The sequence below is a fragment of the Nilaparvata lugens genome, chromosome 1 (assembly GCF_014356525.2).
Source record: "Nilaparvata lugens isolate BPH chromosome 1, ASM1435652v1, whole genome shotgun sequence".
In the NCBI taxonomy this organism is placed as follows: Eukaryota; Metazoa; Arthropoda; class Insecta; order Hemiptera; family Delphacidae; genus Nilaparvata; species Nilaparvata lugens.
In genome coordinates, this window is record NC_052504.1 from 38,164,782 (window position 1) to 38,179,437 (window position 14,656).

The window sequence follows — 14,656 nt, forward strand, 5'->3', positions numbered from 1 at the left end:
CTGTAGAATATTTGTTGCAGAGTTCACATTCTTGAATAACAAAACATTTTTTTAGCAAATTGCCACAAACATTTTGCTGCGCATTTTATTTTGGCAAATCTCATGATAAATCTTAGAAGTTGGAGTCAATTTTCTCCAAACACAATGATTACTTTGTAACGTTATCTAGTGTATTTGAAAAAATATCTTCGTTTTCGGATACTTTTGTCAGAAGAACATCAAAGTCATGTTCATAAATCTCCGATTCATTGTGTTGGAAATACGTCAAAAATGCTACTTTTTCAAATGATTTAATGAATTGAATTGAAGTTGGACTGTTACCGTTGCCTTCTTGTTGTCGGATGGATCCAAAGACGTTTTCTGTACAATCTTGGTTGAAACAACTTGTAGCTTCTTTATGAATGAAAACGTTTTTCGAACTTTCCCAAAATTTTATAAAAGCTGCGATGGTTGTTTGCAAGCCTTTGAAGCACTTCATAGTGGCAGTAACACTTTCTACCTCCCTATTAATAGGTACCTTCAATTACGTTGTGAATTTTCGAATCAACTCCATTTGTTCCTTTCCATATATCATATTTGCTAGCCACTTTTTCTGGAGTTTTGCATGAATAAATAAAAACATTTTTGCAAGTTTCAATGAACTTGGCAGTGGCCATTGCAGTAGTGTTCAAGGATCCTAGACTTACATGAGTGTAAACACTTGCTACAGTGTGACTGAAACTTGCACTGCCAAAGTCACTCTAATTTTCTAAAAACCATTAGGATTAATGAGTGCTTCTGTTAATTTCCTTGCTAATCTAAGATACTGTTTCTTACTTTTTACATAAAACTGTTGTGTATGACACAAAGAAGCTAGTACATTTGAGGTTTAGGAATTCCTGAAGTTATATTGCAGGAGATTATTTTGTAATGAGTGCGAAATCATAACTAATTGGCTGCTTCCATGAATACTCTCCATGAATACTTCTTATCATAAATACTAGAACTGAAGTAGCAGGCTTCATTTGTTTTCCTCTCCCAGTGTAATGAAACCCGACAATTTCTCAGAAATACATTAAAAAAGAGACTATTTCAATGTCATTTCATCAGAGCTTAATACACAATGATTCTCTACCTCGTTTATATCACTTATCCTCAATTTCAAACTTGAAATATTTTTTCAAGAAAAAAATGAATACCAGGGTATCATTAATACCTGGGGCATATTCCCATTTCTCCATCATTTATACTTGGGTCCTTGTTGTTCCCATTTTTAAAACATTTTTCATAAATCTATATGCTTTGCTGCTTGAAAAAACACAAACTAAGTCAGAGTCATTATTTTAAAATTTTTGCTATACGGTATCTCATCCCCCTTGAATTGATGAATTATGATTCCAGTTCGATTTCTACTATCTCACTTAAATTTTTGCTACGAATCTTCCATATGTTTTAATAAACTGCTCAGTCGATATTTCTGATTCCCTTTGTGTGAGTGTTTTATGAATCCTATTTACCAGCCTTGTATTTCTTCTTTGCAATTTTTCCATCTTCTTCCGTAGATATTCTGTGTACACTCAAAATTGGTTCCGCCTCAAAAGAAATACTTTTTCTTTCTCTTCCGCTTGTCTCATAGTGCATATCTTCAGTCTGAAATAACATTGAAAATTCATTCGTAGTATATTATAGGTAACAGAATATTCATCTAAAAGTAGTGCTGGCAATACTTGGGAACTATCATATTTGTTTATTACATATTAGGAGTTCCCTTTTTATTTTCGTTCATGAAATGACCGGTTTTTGGCATTCATCCCATTATCAAATGGCAAAAACCTTGAAAGTTTTATCAAATGTTGAAATTAAATGAACAAGGTTCTAGTTTTTATACAGAGTGAGTGAAAAGTCCGAGAACGGCTTAATATCTCATACACAAAGGTAATTTCAAGGTGGGTGTTACTGGGGATCCTACTAAAATTGAAAATACTACTTTACTATAACTTCAAAAATCTGGTCCGCCACATTGATGCAACTTTGTTTTTTTAAATAGGAAGGTGGTCATGCGATACATGATTTCGATACGGAATTTCAAGAAAAAATTGATGGCGAAAACCGCATATCGATATCTCAAACCGTTCCGAAGATATTCACATTATTAATCAATACAATTCAAAGCAGAAAGGGAAGAAAAAAGTATGAGAACGGCTTAGTATCTCATAAAAAATATGATTTCAGGGTGGCTGTCATTGGGGATCCTACTCGAATTGAAAATACTACTTTACTAGGACTTCAAAATTCTGGTCCGCCATTTTGAATGCAACTTTTTTTTTAAATAGGAAGATGGTCATGCAATACATGATTTTAATACGGAATTTCAAGACGAAATGTACGACGAAAACTGCACATCGATATCTCAAACCGTTTCGAAGATATTCACATTATTAATCAATACCACTTATCTGTTTTCATTTCTTATTTGATGGCATTGACTTTTGTGAATATCTTTCAAACGGTTCGAGATATCGATGTGCGATTTTCGCTATTCGTTTTGCCTTGGAATTCCGTATTGAAATCATGTATCGCATGACCACCTTCCTATTAAAAAAAAGTTGCATTCAAAATGGCGGATCCAAGATGGCGGACCAGAATTTTGAAGTCTTTGTATAGTAGTTTTTTCAATTCGAGTAGGATCCCCAATGACACCCACCTTGAAATCACATTTTTTATGAGATACTAAGCCGTTCTCATACTTTTTTCTTCCCTTTCTGCTTTGAATAGTATTGATTAATAATGTCAATATCCTCGAAACGGTTTGAGATATCTATATGCGGTTCTCGCCATTCATTTATTCTTGAAATTCCGTATCGAAATCATGTATTGCATGACCACCTTCCTATTAAAAAAACAAAAACAAAGTTGCATTCAATATGGCGGATCCAAGATGGCGGACCAGATTTTTGAAGTCATAGTAAAGTAGTATTTTCAATTTTACTAGGATCCCCAATCACACACACCGTCAAATTATCTTTGTGTATGAGATATTAAGCCGTTTTCAGACTTTCCACCCACTCTGTATAATATATCAAAATTATATATTATACATTATATAATAAAACTATCAAGTAGCCTTATAATTGAAATTATGAGACATATTTATTTCATAAAAATCTTCATATGAATACTTAATACACTTAACTAGAGAATGGAAGGAGATTAAAAGGATGTACAAAAAATAAATGTGAGATTGAAGAGTTGAATTTCTAAATGCAAGAATACGATTCTTAGTAAAAATGTACGGTATGCAAAATAAAGGTACATTTTTTGGAAAATTGCCAAGGAGGAAGGGATGTGCCCCCAAAAACCGTATTTTTTACAATTAGAAAATGATCTACATTTTTGACATAAGGATACCAAATCTAGGCTACTTAAATTGTTGCGAAATAATCTCTGGAGATATGACTTCAGATTCCTTGGATTCAGGAATTCAGATTCCTTGTATTTAATAGCTACATGTAGGCTAACCATGTACTAGATTTTTTGGAAAGGATAAAAACATGTCTTTGCGATTAGCAAGGAAATTAACAGGAACACATATAAATACGAATAGATTTCAGAAAATGAAAGTAAGCTTTAAAAACATAAATAATCGTCAACCACTTTTGAAAAATCTTAACAGAACCTGGTTCCATGGCATCACCAGTCACATCTTCAGCTGTCTTGTTTACAACTTAGACTTGTTTACAATTAGCTGTCTAATTATTAAGAGAAGATGTATGTCTAAAGATTAAATACTGTCAGTTGTTCAGACAGTAAACTGTAAACAAGACAGTTGAAGATGTGACTGGTGATGACAGACTAGCAATTACGATATAAGGAGAGGATCGACATGGTTTTGGCCGCGACACCTCACCTAGACGTCACACCTCCATGTGGGCACCTGCTTTTCGCATATCCCGTGAGGTATGACACGCGAGCTACTGCCAAGTTGGAATGCGAGTATCACAGAGGAGATTAGCCTGCATTGCAGAGGAACCATCACTGTTAGTTCCGGCAGTACGTGGGCCTGGCCAAGCCCAGATGTATCCTCTAACTCGTCTACAGGCCAGAAAAAATACTCGTTGTTCCCAATCGTACACATCTCCAGAGTTGGCGCTTGCTCGTCCACCACACAGGCGCCCAATAAGGGACAATATACTATTTTATCTATGACCACTCTCAAGCAAAGTATAACGAACAGGAAGCATGACAGATTGAAAACTTGACGTAATTGAAGAGAATTGAGATATTATCAAAAAATCCACTTTATTTCATTGAAAATTATTAATATTATTATTACACATGAAAGCATGCTCCTGTGAAATAATAATTTTTATTAAAATAGAGTGGATTTTTTGACAATATCTCAAGTCTCTTCAATAATGGAAAAGTTCCACACCATCAATATTCACTATATTCACTCTTCAAACTCAATCAAAACTTGATGTAATGAAATCTTGAAGAATTGAAAATAGTCCTATAACCACCCTTGATAAATTAAGATTCTATATGCAAAATTTCAAGTTAATCAGTTGAGTATACTCTGTACAAATTAACTTCAGACTTGGAGCAATATGCGGCGCAGAGAAATGGAGGGAGATCAGCCAATTACAGTGATGAATAGAGTGATAGGTAGAAGCGCAGTTGCTAATCTGTCGATTAAACCTAGTTTATATGATTCCAATTGGCGAGACAATTGTCCGAGGACAATTGTCATCACGTGGTTGCCATTTGCCCAAGGCCAGTCCAGCTGTGCAAGAAGATGTTTCTACGGGGCTAACTATTGCCACGACAGTCGAAAACTGTAAGACGGAAACATGTCCGTATGCTCGTCGTCTGTTGTGTCCCGTGAGGACTTGAAACGAATGTTAAACCAGCTATGTTAGGAATTTTTTTGAGTTTGGTCATTTCAATATTAAACATACCGCGAAACGATTTTATTTTAGTTTTCACTTCAGCTCCTGAACGTTCATGGCTTCAGCAGCTGCCGCGAGTGCAGTTTGCCGCGCATTCTTATCGTTACACAATTCGTTTCTCTGATTCCATAAACATCTTTGATCTTTATGAAGCTCAAGAAATTTAATATTCATATCGTCCCCCAATTAGGTGCCATTTTCGTTCAATTCAATTTCAAAAGTTGTTTATTTCATAAGTTATACAAGCGATTACCGTGGTACAGCATAAAAATGAGAATACACTTTACAATACACTTTCAGCACCACAGAAATGACAGCAGATATACAAATATATCAAGAAAAAATATTTACTCTCGCAGAGGCATTACTGCCTGTGTGCGAGAATGAGTCTAAGGTAGGAATAGGCATGTATATATTTTGCAGTACATGCATGGATCGGTTAAGCTTGTTGACATTTTTAATTATAATAATAATGACACTACACTCCACCCCCCCCCCACTAAGAAAGGAACTACATTTCTCCCCCCTATCCCTATTCCACCCCCTAGAAATCCAAGAAACCCCTTCCCGCAAACCCAACAAACAGATGAATAAACAGATCACCCACAAAAACGTGAAAACGCCAACACCCGCACACACACAAACACCCATACGTACACACACACACACACATACGTACACACACACACACACACACACACACACACCACACACACACACACACACACAAACACACACACCTCTCAAGAGATAGAATCAGGAGATTCAGAAAAAGAGACTGTAAAATGATTAAAATTTGTAATAGTGACCGGTGATAAAATGTGTAAAAGTCTTACGATTTTATCAGTTTTGAAGCTCAAATGAATCCATCCCTAGAATCAAAACTCAGAAGTGATCAATCTTTCACAACTCTCGCCTCTACCGATACCCTGAATCGGTATTTGCTATTTTGAATGCAGATATTTTATAGTTAATGAAGTCTGTTACAGCTATAGGTGAGTTTTTTAATAGAACATGGGCTATGAAGTATGAATTAGTAGTGAAGATAGTTTTATTTACCCTTGGCATCTGGATATTGTTATGTATTACTCTCCTTGTTGTATAATTATGAGTAATAGTGTCAAATATGTCAGGATGGATTTTAAATATGTATGTTGCCAAAGTTCTAATGTCTAATTGCCTGACATCGAGCACCTCCATCTCCGCGAAAACCGCCTCAGTCGAGTAGTCCCAACGCCTCTCAAGTGCAGCCTTTAGAATTAGTTTTTGTGTAATGAATAGAGGATTCAAAATAGTTCTGAATCCTCCTCCATAAGCTAGGATCCCTCCTTCAATAATTGATTGAACAAATGCGAAATAAATTGTTAGGATTTCGTTATTGTTCAAATATTCTCTAAGTTTCCTAAAAGCATAGATCATTTTTCTTAGTCTGCTGTTCTGATAAGCAACATGTGCAGACCTGTTGAATCTATTATCAATAATTACACCTAGATATTTGTAAGAGTCTACCCTTGAAATTGACTCACAGTAACAAGAGGTATTGTTAATGTTACCACATGTTTGCAGCTTGATCCCTTCAACTGAGGTGTCGCTAGCATCCCTCAGGGAGACCAGCATTAACTTTGTCTTACTGACATTAAGCGTCAATAAATTATGGTCAAACCATGTTTTTAATGACGCTTTTTGTTTAAAAGTCTCTCTATTCAGTACGGATTCCCAGTCAGGCCCCCTAACCAGAACAGAAGCGTCATCTGCAAAGAGATAGATCTTGCTATTTAGGTTCAATCTTGCAAGGTTATTTACATAAATCAAGAATAATAATGGACCTAGGGTGCTTCCTTGAATTACCCCATATTCTATTTGTTTCAGCTGGCTATTTCCTCCATGTATAACAGTAAACTGTTTACGGTTACTGAAATAAGATTTGAACCAATTCAATGAGTCTCCTTTTATCCCAATCAGTTCCATTTTTTGAGCAACTTTGAGCAAAAGAATCAAATGCCTTGGCCAGATCCGAGAATATCAATGCACATTTTTCATTACTTCCCAAGGCAAAATTCACATCTCTGGTTATAGCGAAGAGGGCATCTGAAATATTTTTTGATTTTCTAAAACCATATTGAGAATTAGTTCGTAATCTACTGCTTTCAAGGTATGTTGTTGATTGGTCTTTTATTACTTTTTCAAGAATTTTGGATAATATGCTAAAAGTAGGCTGATTGGACGAAAGTTTGAACTCTCAGTAATGTCTCCTGATTTGAACAATGGAATCACTTTTGCAATTTTGAAGGCGTCAGGAAACTCGCCCGAAGCGATGCTCAAGTTGATGATATGCAAAAGTGAAGCAGATAGGCTTTGAAAGTTGGATTTCAGGATATCAGCGGAAATACAATCATACCCAGGAGCCGAACCGCCGCGCAGGGAATTCACATAAGTAAGCAACTCTGTCTTGTCGATAATGTGTAGGATCAATCTAGAGTCTACTGCGTATTCTGAGTCATTTACTACCGGTGGGCCAATAGGGATTATTTTATCAGCTAAGTTACTTCCCACATTGAGAAAATATTCATTGAATTCTTCGGCCACATGCATTCTTTTATCCCCCGGATATGTCTTTCCTGCCGTTTACTGGTTCAGTGGAAAAGGGTCTTTGTTTTTTCTTTTACCTGACAATTCATCCACAGTCTGCCAGAATAGTTTTGGATTATTTTTAGAATCGAAAATTTTTGTTTTGTAGTAGTGGGTCTTGGTTCTAAGTATCAATGAATTCAGTTTATCTCTGTAATATATATATATAATAGTTTTTAAGTTGTTGATTGAAGGGCTGGTTCCTAAGCTGTTTACTTATATTGTCCCGTTTTCTAATAGAACGTATTAAACCTTCCGTCATCCAGGGCTTCAATTTTACTTCCCTGTTGCTGAATTTCTTGATTTTTGTAGTTTTTCCTATAAAGTTTTTTAAAATGGAGAAAAAAATGTTACAGGATGAATTTAATTCTTGTGAATTAGTAACAGCCCTCCAATCACAATTGCTTACGAATTCATGTACAGATTTTTTGTCAATGTATTCTTCGTATTTTTCTACTGAATTGATTATTGGTTGTGGAATTTCTAGTGCAATAATGATGGTCAGTCACATCCGTCCTTACAACCGCTGTTTTCAGGAAATTATAGATGTCGTGTCTGATAAAAACATGGTCTATACATCATTTACTGTTCTACCTTAGAAAATTTCATCGATATTATTATGCCAGGACAAAAATAAGCTAGCAAGATATTCTGTTTATCAATCGAACTTTTAAACAGATTTCACTCCTACAAAGATAAATACCGAGCACGTGTAGTTCAAACAACAACCATATAATCCTGATTGTATGATTGCAGAATAGTAAATTGCATGATAAATAATGTAATGATGGATGTGGATATATTTTATATGTTTAAAAACTATGCAGACCATTTCAATGGACTTTATAATAACAATGTTTCTTATTTTCGAACACAGGCCATGGCAACGATTGGGAACACTAATCATTACTTATCGCTTATCGGCTGAACAAAATATACCAAAATATAGACTAAAGATATACATTTCCAAATCAAATCGAATTTGCCCATGACATATCAGATTTATTTCAAACGTTTGATTCATACATCATTTTAATTCCATGTCTGCTAGACTATCCTAAGTATTAATTAGTGATATGTTTGTGGATTGTTCATTATGGAAAACTTTATATTATTATCATTTTTAGAATGCACATTCATTTCTGCAAGACAGATTATTTTTTTAGTGTCGATAAATCTCTTGAATGAATTTCAAATTCATTTTTCCAATAAAATAAACAGTTTTCTTGATAAAATAATATATATATATATAATATATATATATATATATATATATATATATATATATATCTGAATTTTATCTTCTTTTATCAAGAAAACTGTTTATTTTATTGGAAAAATGAATATAACTAATATTGTAGTCCATAAAGTAACGAATCGAATGACGTATGATAGAGCTCTTTCCGATTAATGGTTACAGTGATAATTGATTTCCCGTGATTACCTGCATTTTTCATGTTTAAGGGGGGGGCTGGGGGGGAAAGCTCCAGGGGGATTTTCAAAGAATTTTTCGCAATAAAAATTGTAGAGTATTTAATTCTGAAAAGAATTATGTAAGCTGTGTAAACTAAAGTTAAATAAAATGTATTCTTATGTAGTACATTACACCACAAAAATTTGCTGTTTTATGAGGAGAGAACTAATAACTCATAGGTTGTAACTGATTGCAAATAAAATTTTTCGGTTTTATGAAAAGTTTTATTTTTATATGAAAGTAACATATCTAAGTGACATTAAACTTATACCAAAAGACTAAAGATGATGATCAAAGTGACCTCCGTTGTTCTTAATGCATAAGTTCAGACGTCTTCTCATTGATTGTCAGACCCGTTCAAATATTCCAGGCGTCTGCTTCATCATTTCTATTCCGTTCAAAATCCTTAATCGGAGTTCTTCAATGGTATCAATTGGAGTATAGTATACTAAGGTTTTCAAGTGTCCCCAAAGATAAAAATCCAAAGGATTCAAGTCTGGTGACCTAGCTGGCCATGGTACTGGCCCACCTCGGCTTATCTATTGATTTGGAAACCTGTGATTCAGGTGTTCACGAACAGCAACACTGAATCATGCTGGAGCTCCATCATGCATGAACCAATGTTTTGGCGCAACTGAAGAGGTTCATCTTCAAGTAAGATAAATAGCTCCTCTCTCAAAAAGTTCAAGTAGATTATGCCATTGAGCCTGGGAGGAAGCTCGAACAGAAGTAGATGATCTCCTATGATTCCAGCCAAATGTTTACTGAAAACTAATGTTGTGGACGATTAGGATTGATGGCATGAGGATTCTCAGCTGCCCAAATATGTTGGTTGTGGACGTTAACGATAGCTGTTCTTGTAAAGTGTGCCTCGTCGATAAATAAAACGGTTGTTTAAAAGTTTGGGTTAACAAGTTTTTCTAAAAACCATCGGCAAATACCAGCACGGGGAATACAGTCTCGTGGCAATAGAGTATAAACTTTCTGGAGGTGGTATGGATGTAATTGTCGCTGTTTTAGCAATCGATGAGAAGACGTCTGAACATATGCATTAAGAACAACGGAGGTCACTTTGATCATCATCTTCAGTCTTTTGGTATAAGTTTAATGTCATTTAGATATGTTACTTTCATATAAAAATAAAACTTTTCATAAAAAACCGAATATTTTATTTGCAATGAGCTACAACCTATGAGTTATTAGTTCTCTCCTCATAAAACAGCAAATTTTTGTGGTGTAATGTACAACATAAGAATACATTTTATTTAACTTTTATTTAAATTTAGTTTACACAGCTTACATAATTCTTTTCAGAATTAAATTTTCTACAATTTTTATTGCGAAAAATTATTTGTTTACTGGTCATTAAAGAAAGTTATTGGGCATCAAACGTAGAAGTCTGTGTTTTTCTACTTAGATTTTTTGCATATTCTAACTTTTTTCTCAAAAACTACTCACACTACAGCTTCCAGACTAGTTTTATTCAATTTTTCAGATATTTTTCCATATGAATCCACCACAAGTATTTCAAAAACTAGTCCCCAAACAATTCAGCATCAGTGTATTTCACCAGAGGAACTGAATTCTGGGCGAAATCTTTCACCCTGTATAGCTCGCTGATGAAGCGTTTATGGATATATGTTTATAAGAACTTTTTTCTCATTTTTACCTCTACTATCACTTCTTAAATTATTTTACCATAATTAAGAATCACCCTGTATATTACATTTACTCACAGTAGAATTTGAAATTAATGACATGTAGAAATAGCTGTGTTCTTAAAAAAATAATTAAAATATTTCTAGCCATCTAATCGACATGAAACCTATGCCATTTTCAAGAGGAAGATTCAAACTAGTAGATAGAGCAATAAAATGAAATTTGATCATTTTTTTCAAATTTTTGAAAAGTGCTCCCCTTAAAGAGAACAAATGAATAATTAGTTCATATTTCATCTGTGAATGGTCTATTAAAATAAATTAGAACAGAATTAATAAAACAAATTAAGAAAAAATAAATTAAAGAGAACAAATAAATAATTAGTTCATAATATTTCATCTGTGAATGGTCCATTAAAATAAATTAGAACAGTATTAATAAAACAAATGAAGAAAAAATAATAAATATAAAAAAATATGTTTACATCTTTGATTTGGAAATGAGTTTGCTTAAAAAAAAACCTTATAGCTAGAGTTGAAGAGAATAAATAGATGTGAAATAGATAGAAATGTCTGGTAAATGTCCGATGCGTTCAACTTGGCCGCCTTACCTGCGGCTATCCACAATTCTCTTTTCCGTCTTGAGATGAATTTGACAACGATTGATGAGAGACCAGTCCTCCTAGATTTTGGAAGTCGGTGGGCAATTGAAAAATCGCCTTTATTGTACTCGACCCGAAGACACCTCGCCAGTACAGAAAGCAGCTCGTATACGTCCTCGCCCTTCGTTTCAGGAATGCCTAGTAATTCAACATTACTTTTTCGGCTATATTGTTGCATGTCACTCACTTGCAGTTCCTGTTTTTTTCACGGCACATTTCAAATTTTCGTTTTCATTTTTGAGATTCACACATTCCGCTTTTAGTTCGTCATAGCCACGCGACGCCTCCTCAAACAACTTTGAAAGATTATCAAATTTGAGACCCAGATTTGAAGCAACTGTAGCTATGTCTTTTTTTAATTCCGATCTTAGTTCACGAATTGCATACAGTATCGAAGTGTTGCTATTTAGGGTTACATTATCGGGATCTGGCGAAAGGGCCACTATTTTGTTTTTATTTTGAACACAGGCATCGCATTTTCAAGAAATTTTGTTAGCAGCACTCATCTTCTTAAACTTATCCGGATCACCTATTCGCGTACAGATTGCATGAAAATTATTCGCGCAAACAGAACATTGTATCATGTCTTTTTAATCTGGGACATTACACGCTTTGCACTTGGGCATAGTGGTATAGAATAAATATTAAAGTCACCACAGAAAACTGCCTAAAGAAAATTAAATAAACCACTTTACGATCGTACGTATACTATTAACTAATAACTTGATGCAGTTTCGGAACTGTATTGAACAAGCATGAGCCGGCCGGTTGGGACGAGCGAACCGATATCTAATAGATAACCGCTAACTCGGTTTTCATCCTACCTCGACCGTGGCTGATTGTAGACAGAACTTTAGAACGTTGGAACTTTAGAAGACGTCAAACCTAACCTAGAAAACGTCTCACACATTGAATTGTTTATGTTTTGACTGAACTGGCCAAAAACAAGACAGCGCACTGGCCTACACCGTTCATACGGCACCAAATGGCGCGACAATTGAGATTTCGAGTGGTGGGGGTGTTCGCTGAGCCCAGCCTGTTGTTCTCAGTCTACTCCCGGAGACAGTTGAATATTTGGCCAATTGTCGGGACAGTTGGCAAGACAATTAGCGTGAAGTGTTATTCGAAGACAATAATTTCATGCCAGTCAGTTGCCTTATGAGAATTGTCTCGCCAATTGGCATTGTATAAACTAGGCTTTAAGCCTAGTTTACACATCGCCAATTGGCGAGACAGTTGTCTTTGGACAATTGTCATCGGGTGGTTGCAGATTGTCGGAGGCCAGGCCAGTTGAACGATGTTTATACGCGGCCAACTATTGGCACAGCAGTTGACAGCTAAACAAGGCCGAGTTCTCGTCATCTGTTGTGACTAAACTGGCAACAACAAGACAGCGCACTGGCCTACACCGTTCTCACGGCGTTAATTGTCGCGACAACTGAGATTCCGAGTGGTCGGGGGCTCGCTGCCCATAGTCTACTCCCGGAGACAGTTGAATTTCGGGCCAATTGTTGGGACAGTTGGCAAGACAATTGGCCTGGTGTTTACATGAAGACAATAATTTCATGCCAGTCAGTTACCTTATTACAATTATTGTCCCACCAATTGACATCGTATAAACTAGGCTTTAGAGTATAACGACTGATGGATTCCAGACAGGAACTCCGAAAGTTTAACATGAGCGCTTGAGTACTCACGAGAAATTAAAGGAATGCTGACCGGTTAGAACGGAAACTTCGCAGCCATTGTATCCCTACCTCTATATGTCTTCTCTGCTGCGCATGTCCCTCCCAATTCAGATGTTAATTTGTACAGAGTATAGTTCAGAATTTGTTCCTGAATTCGGCATTCCATGCGTCATTCCTGAATTTCCTATCCCTACGGCTATAAGGCGGTTCTTTTCTTTATTGTATTATATATGAGATAACAAAATAATTGAGTTTGAGATAGCTTTGGAATATCACCTCTTATGTCATTTATACCTACCCACTTCTGAACATATTTGTGTGGAATGTTTGATTGCAACCTTATCACTCATCTATAATACCCCATCAGCATCAACAAAAAATACCCACAAAATTACAAAGATAAACATTTGAGTTAAAGTAGGCAATAGTTTACCCCTAATTACTCACTTTTCACATTCATAGGTAGGCCTAACTCTATTTCCTGCAGAGATGTGTCACTGTTATTAATAATTTCAAAAAATATCAAGAATATCAAGAACTAACCTGTAACGATGGAGTTAATTGTAATAGGCCTAGTCGAATCTGGTAAATATCATATTTTCATTTTGTTGTCAAATGGTGCCAACAAATTACTACAGTACGAGTATTGTAGTAATAACAGAAAACAGCTGAAATCAAAAATGAAACTATTAGACATCACTGCATTTTGTTGATATAAAAGCCCATTAACCTAATACTAGTTTAAAGACATGTTCAGACCAAAACCTGCAGCTCTGCAGAGTCTGTGGATGGATGGATTTGAAAAGATCTGTCATCGGCTTAAACATTTCAACAAAAGTTGAGGTTATTTAATCACAGACTGCTTCGTCACTTGATTTTTGGTCCAGGAATAATACCTGAATTTTTTGAATTTTGAAGGTTGACGAGTCACTCTAAATAAATAACAAAACTTATCCTTCAACAACAGGATACAATAAAGATACTTTGTTAACTATAAAAGCACTTTTTCAAATCTTATTGTTTTGAAGTAGTGGATTTACTGGGATGTTTGAAACTCAATGGCAGAGTATTCAACACTTTTTTACCAGGTACCAATAAAGTTTCCATTCATTGAAGTTTGTATAATCCTGTTCTATTGTAAAAATATTTATTAATAAGGAATATTTTAATACACAATTAAACTTACCGGTATGTTTATATGCAGTAATAATATTATTCTCTTTGATTATCATTAATACTCTAAATACAATACCCACAATAGAAAAATGAACATGTCAAGTAAATACAAACAACTAAAGACGTTACGGTTCAAAGAATAAAACCTTTAAAAAGTCAAGCGACTCGACATGATCCAACAATATAATTCTAAGATTCTAACCAACTTTTACTGCGATTGCATTGCATTGCCACAGTATACATACTTATACAGTAATATACTCATTCTGTGGCATTGCTACCTATTCTGTGGCATTGCGATTGCATTGCATTAGTGAATCTGTAGCTATAGCGGCTGTAGATTGGCGCCATTGGCCATGTGGATTGTGGTTGTGGATAGGCGAATCTCGCTGTAGAACTGTACCTTTCAACTGCGCATGCGTGGTATCTCTTTGAATAACAC

The 14,656-nt window shown here is 35.2% G+C and overlaps 1 long non-coding RNA gene across 6 annotated transcripts in view; it reads right to left on the bottom strand.

Annotated features, from left to right (window-relative positions):
* The window catches only part of LOC120349853, a 33,434-nt gene extending 18,869 nt beyond the window's left edge, over positions 1-14,565 (bottom strand). For 2 of the 6 annotated variants that reach the window (XR_005570465.1, XR_005570463.1), the window contains exons 1-3: positions 14,225-14,565; positions 13,582-13,706; positions 322-1,629 (exon numbers count right to left, since the gene is read on the bottom strand). This is a non-coding gene — a long non-coding RNA (uncharacterized LOC120349853). The remainder of the gene's footprint in view (positions 1-321; positions 1,630-13,581; positions 13,707-14,224) is intronic. The other 4 variants (XR_005570464.1, XR_005570468.1, XR_005570467.1 and 1 more) reach the window with 4 other exon arrangements.
* Between the last annotated feature and the right edge of the window lie 91 nt (positions 14,566-14,656).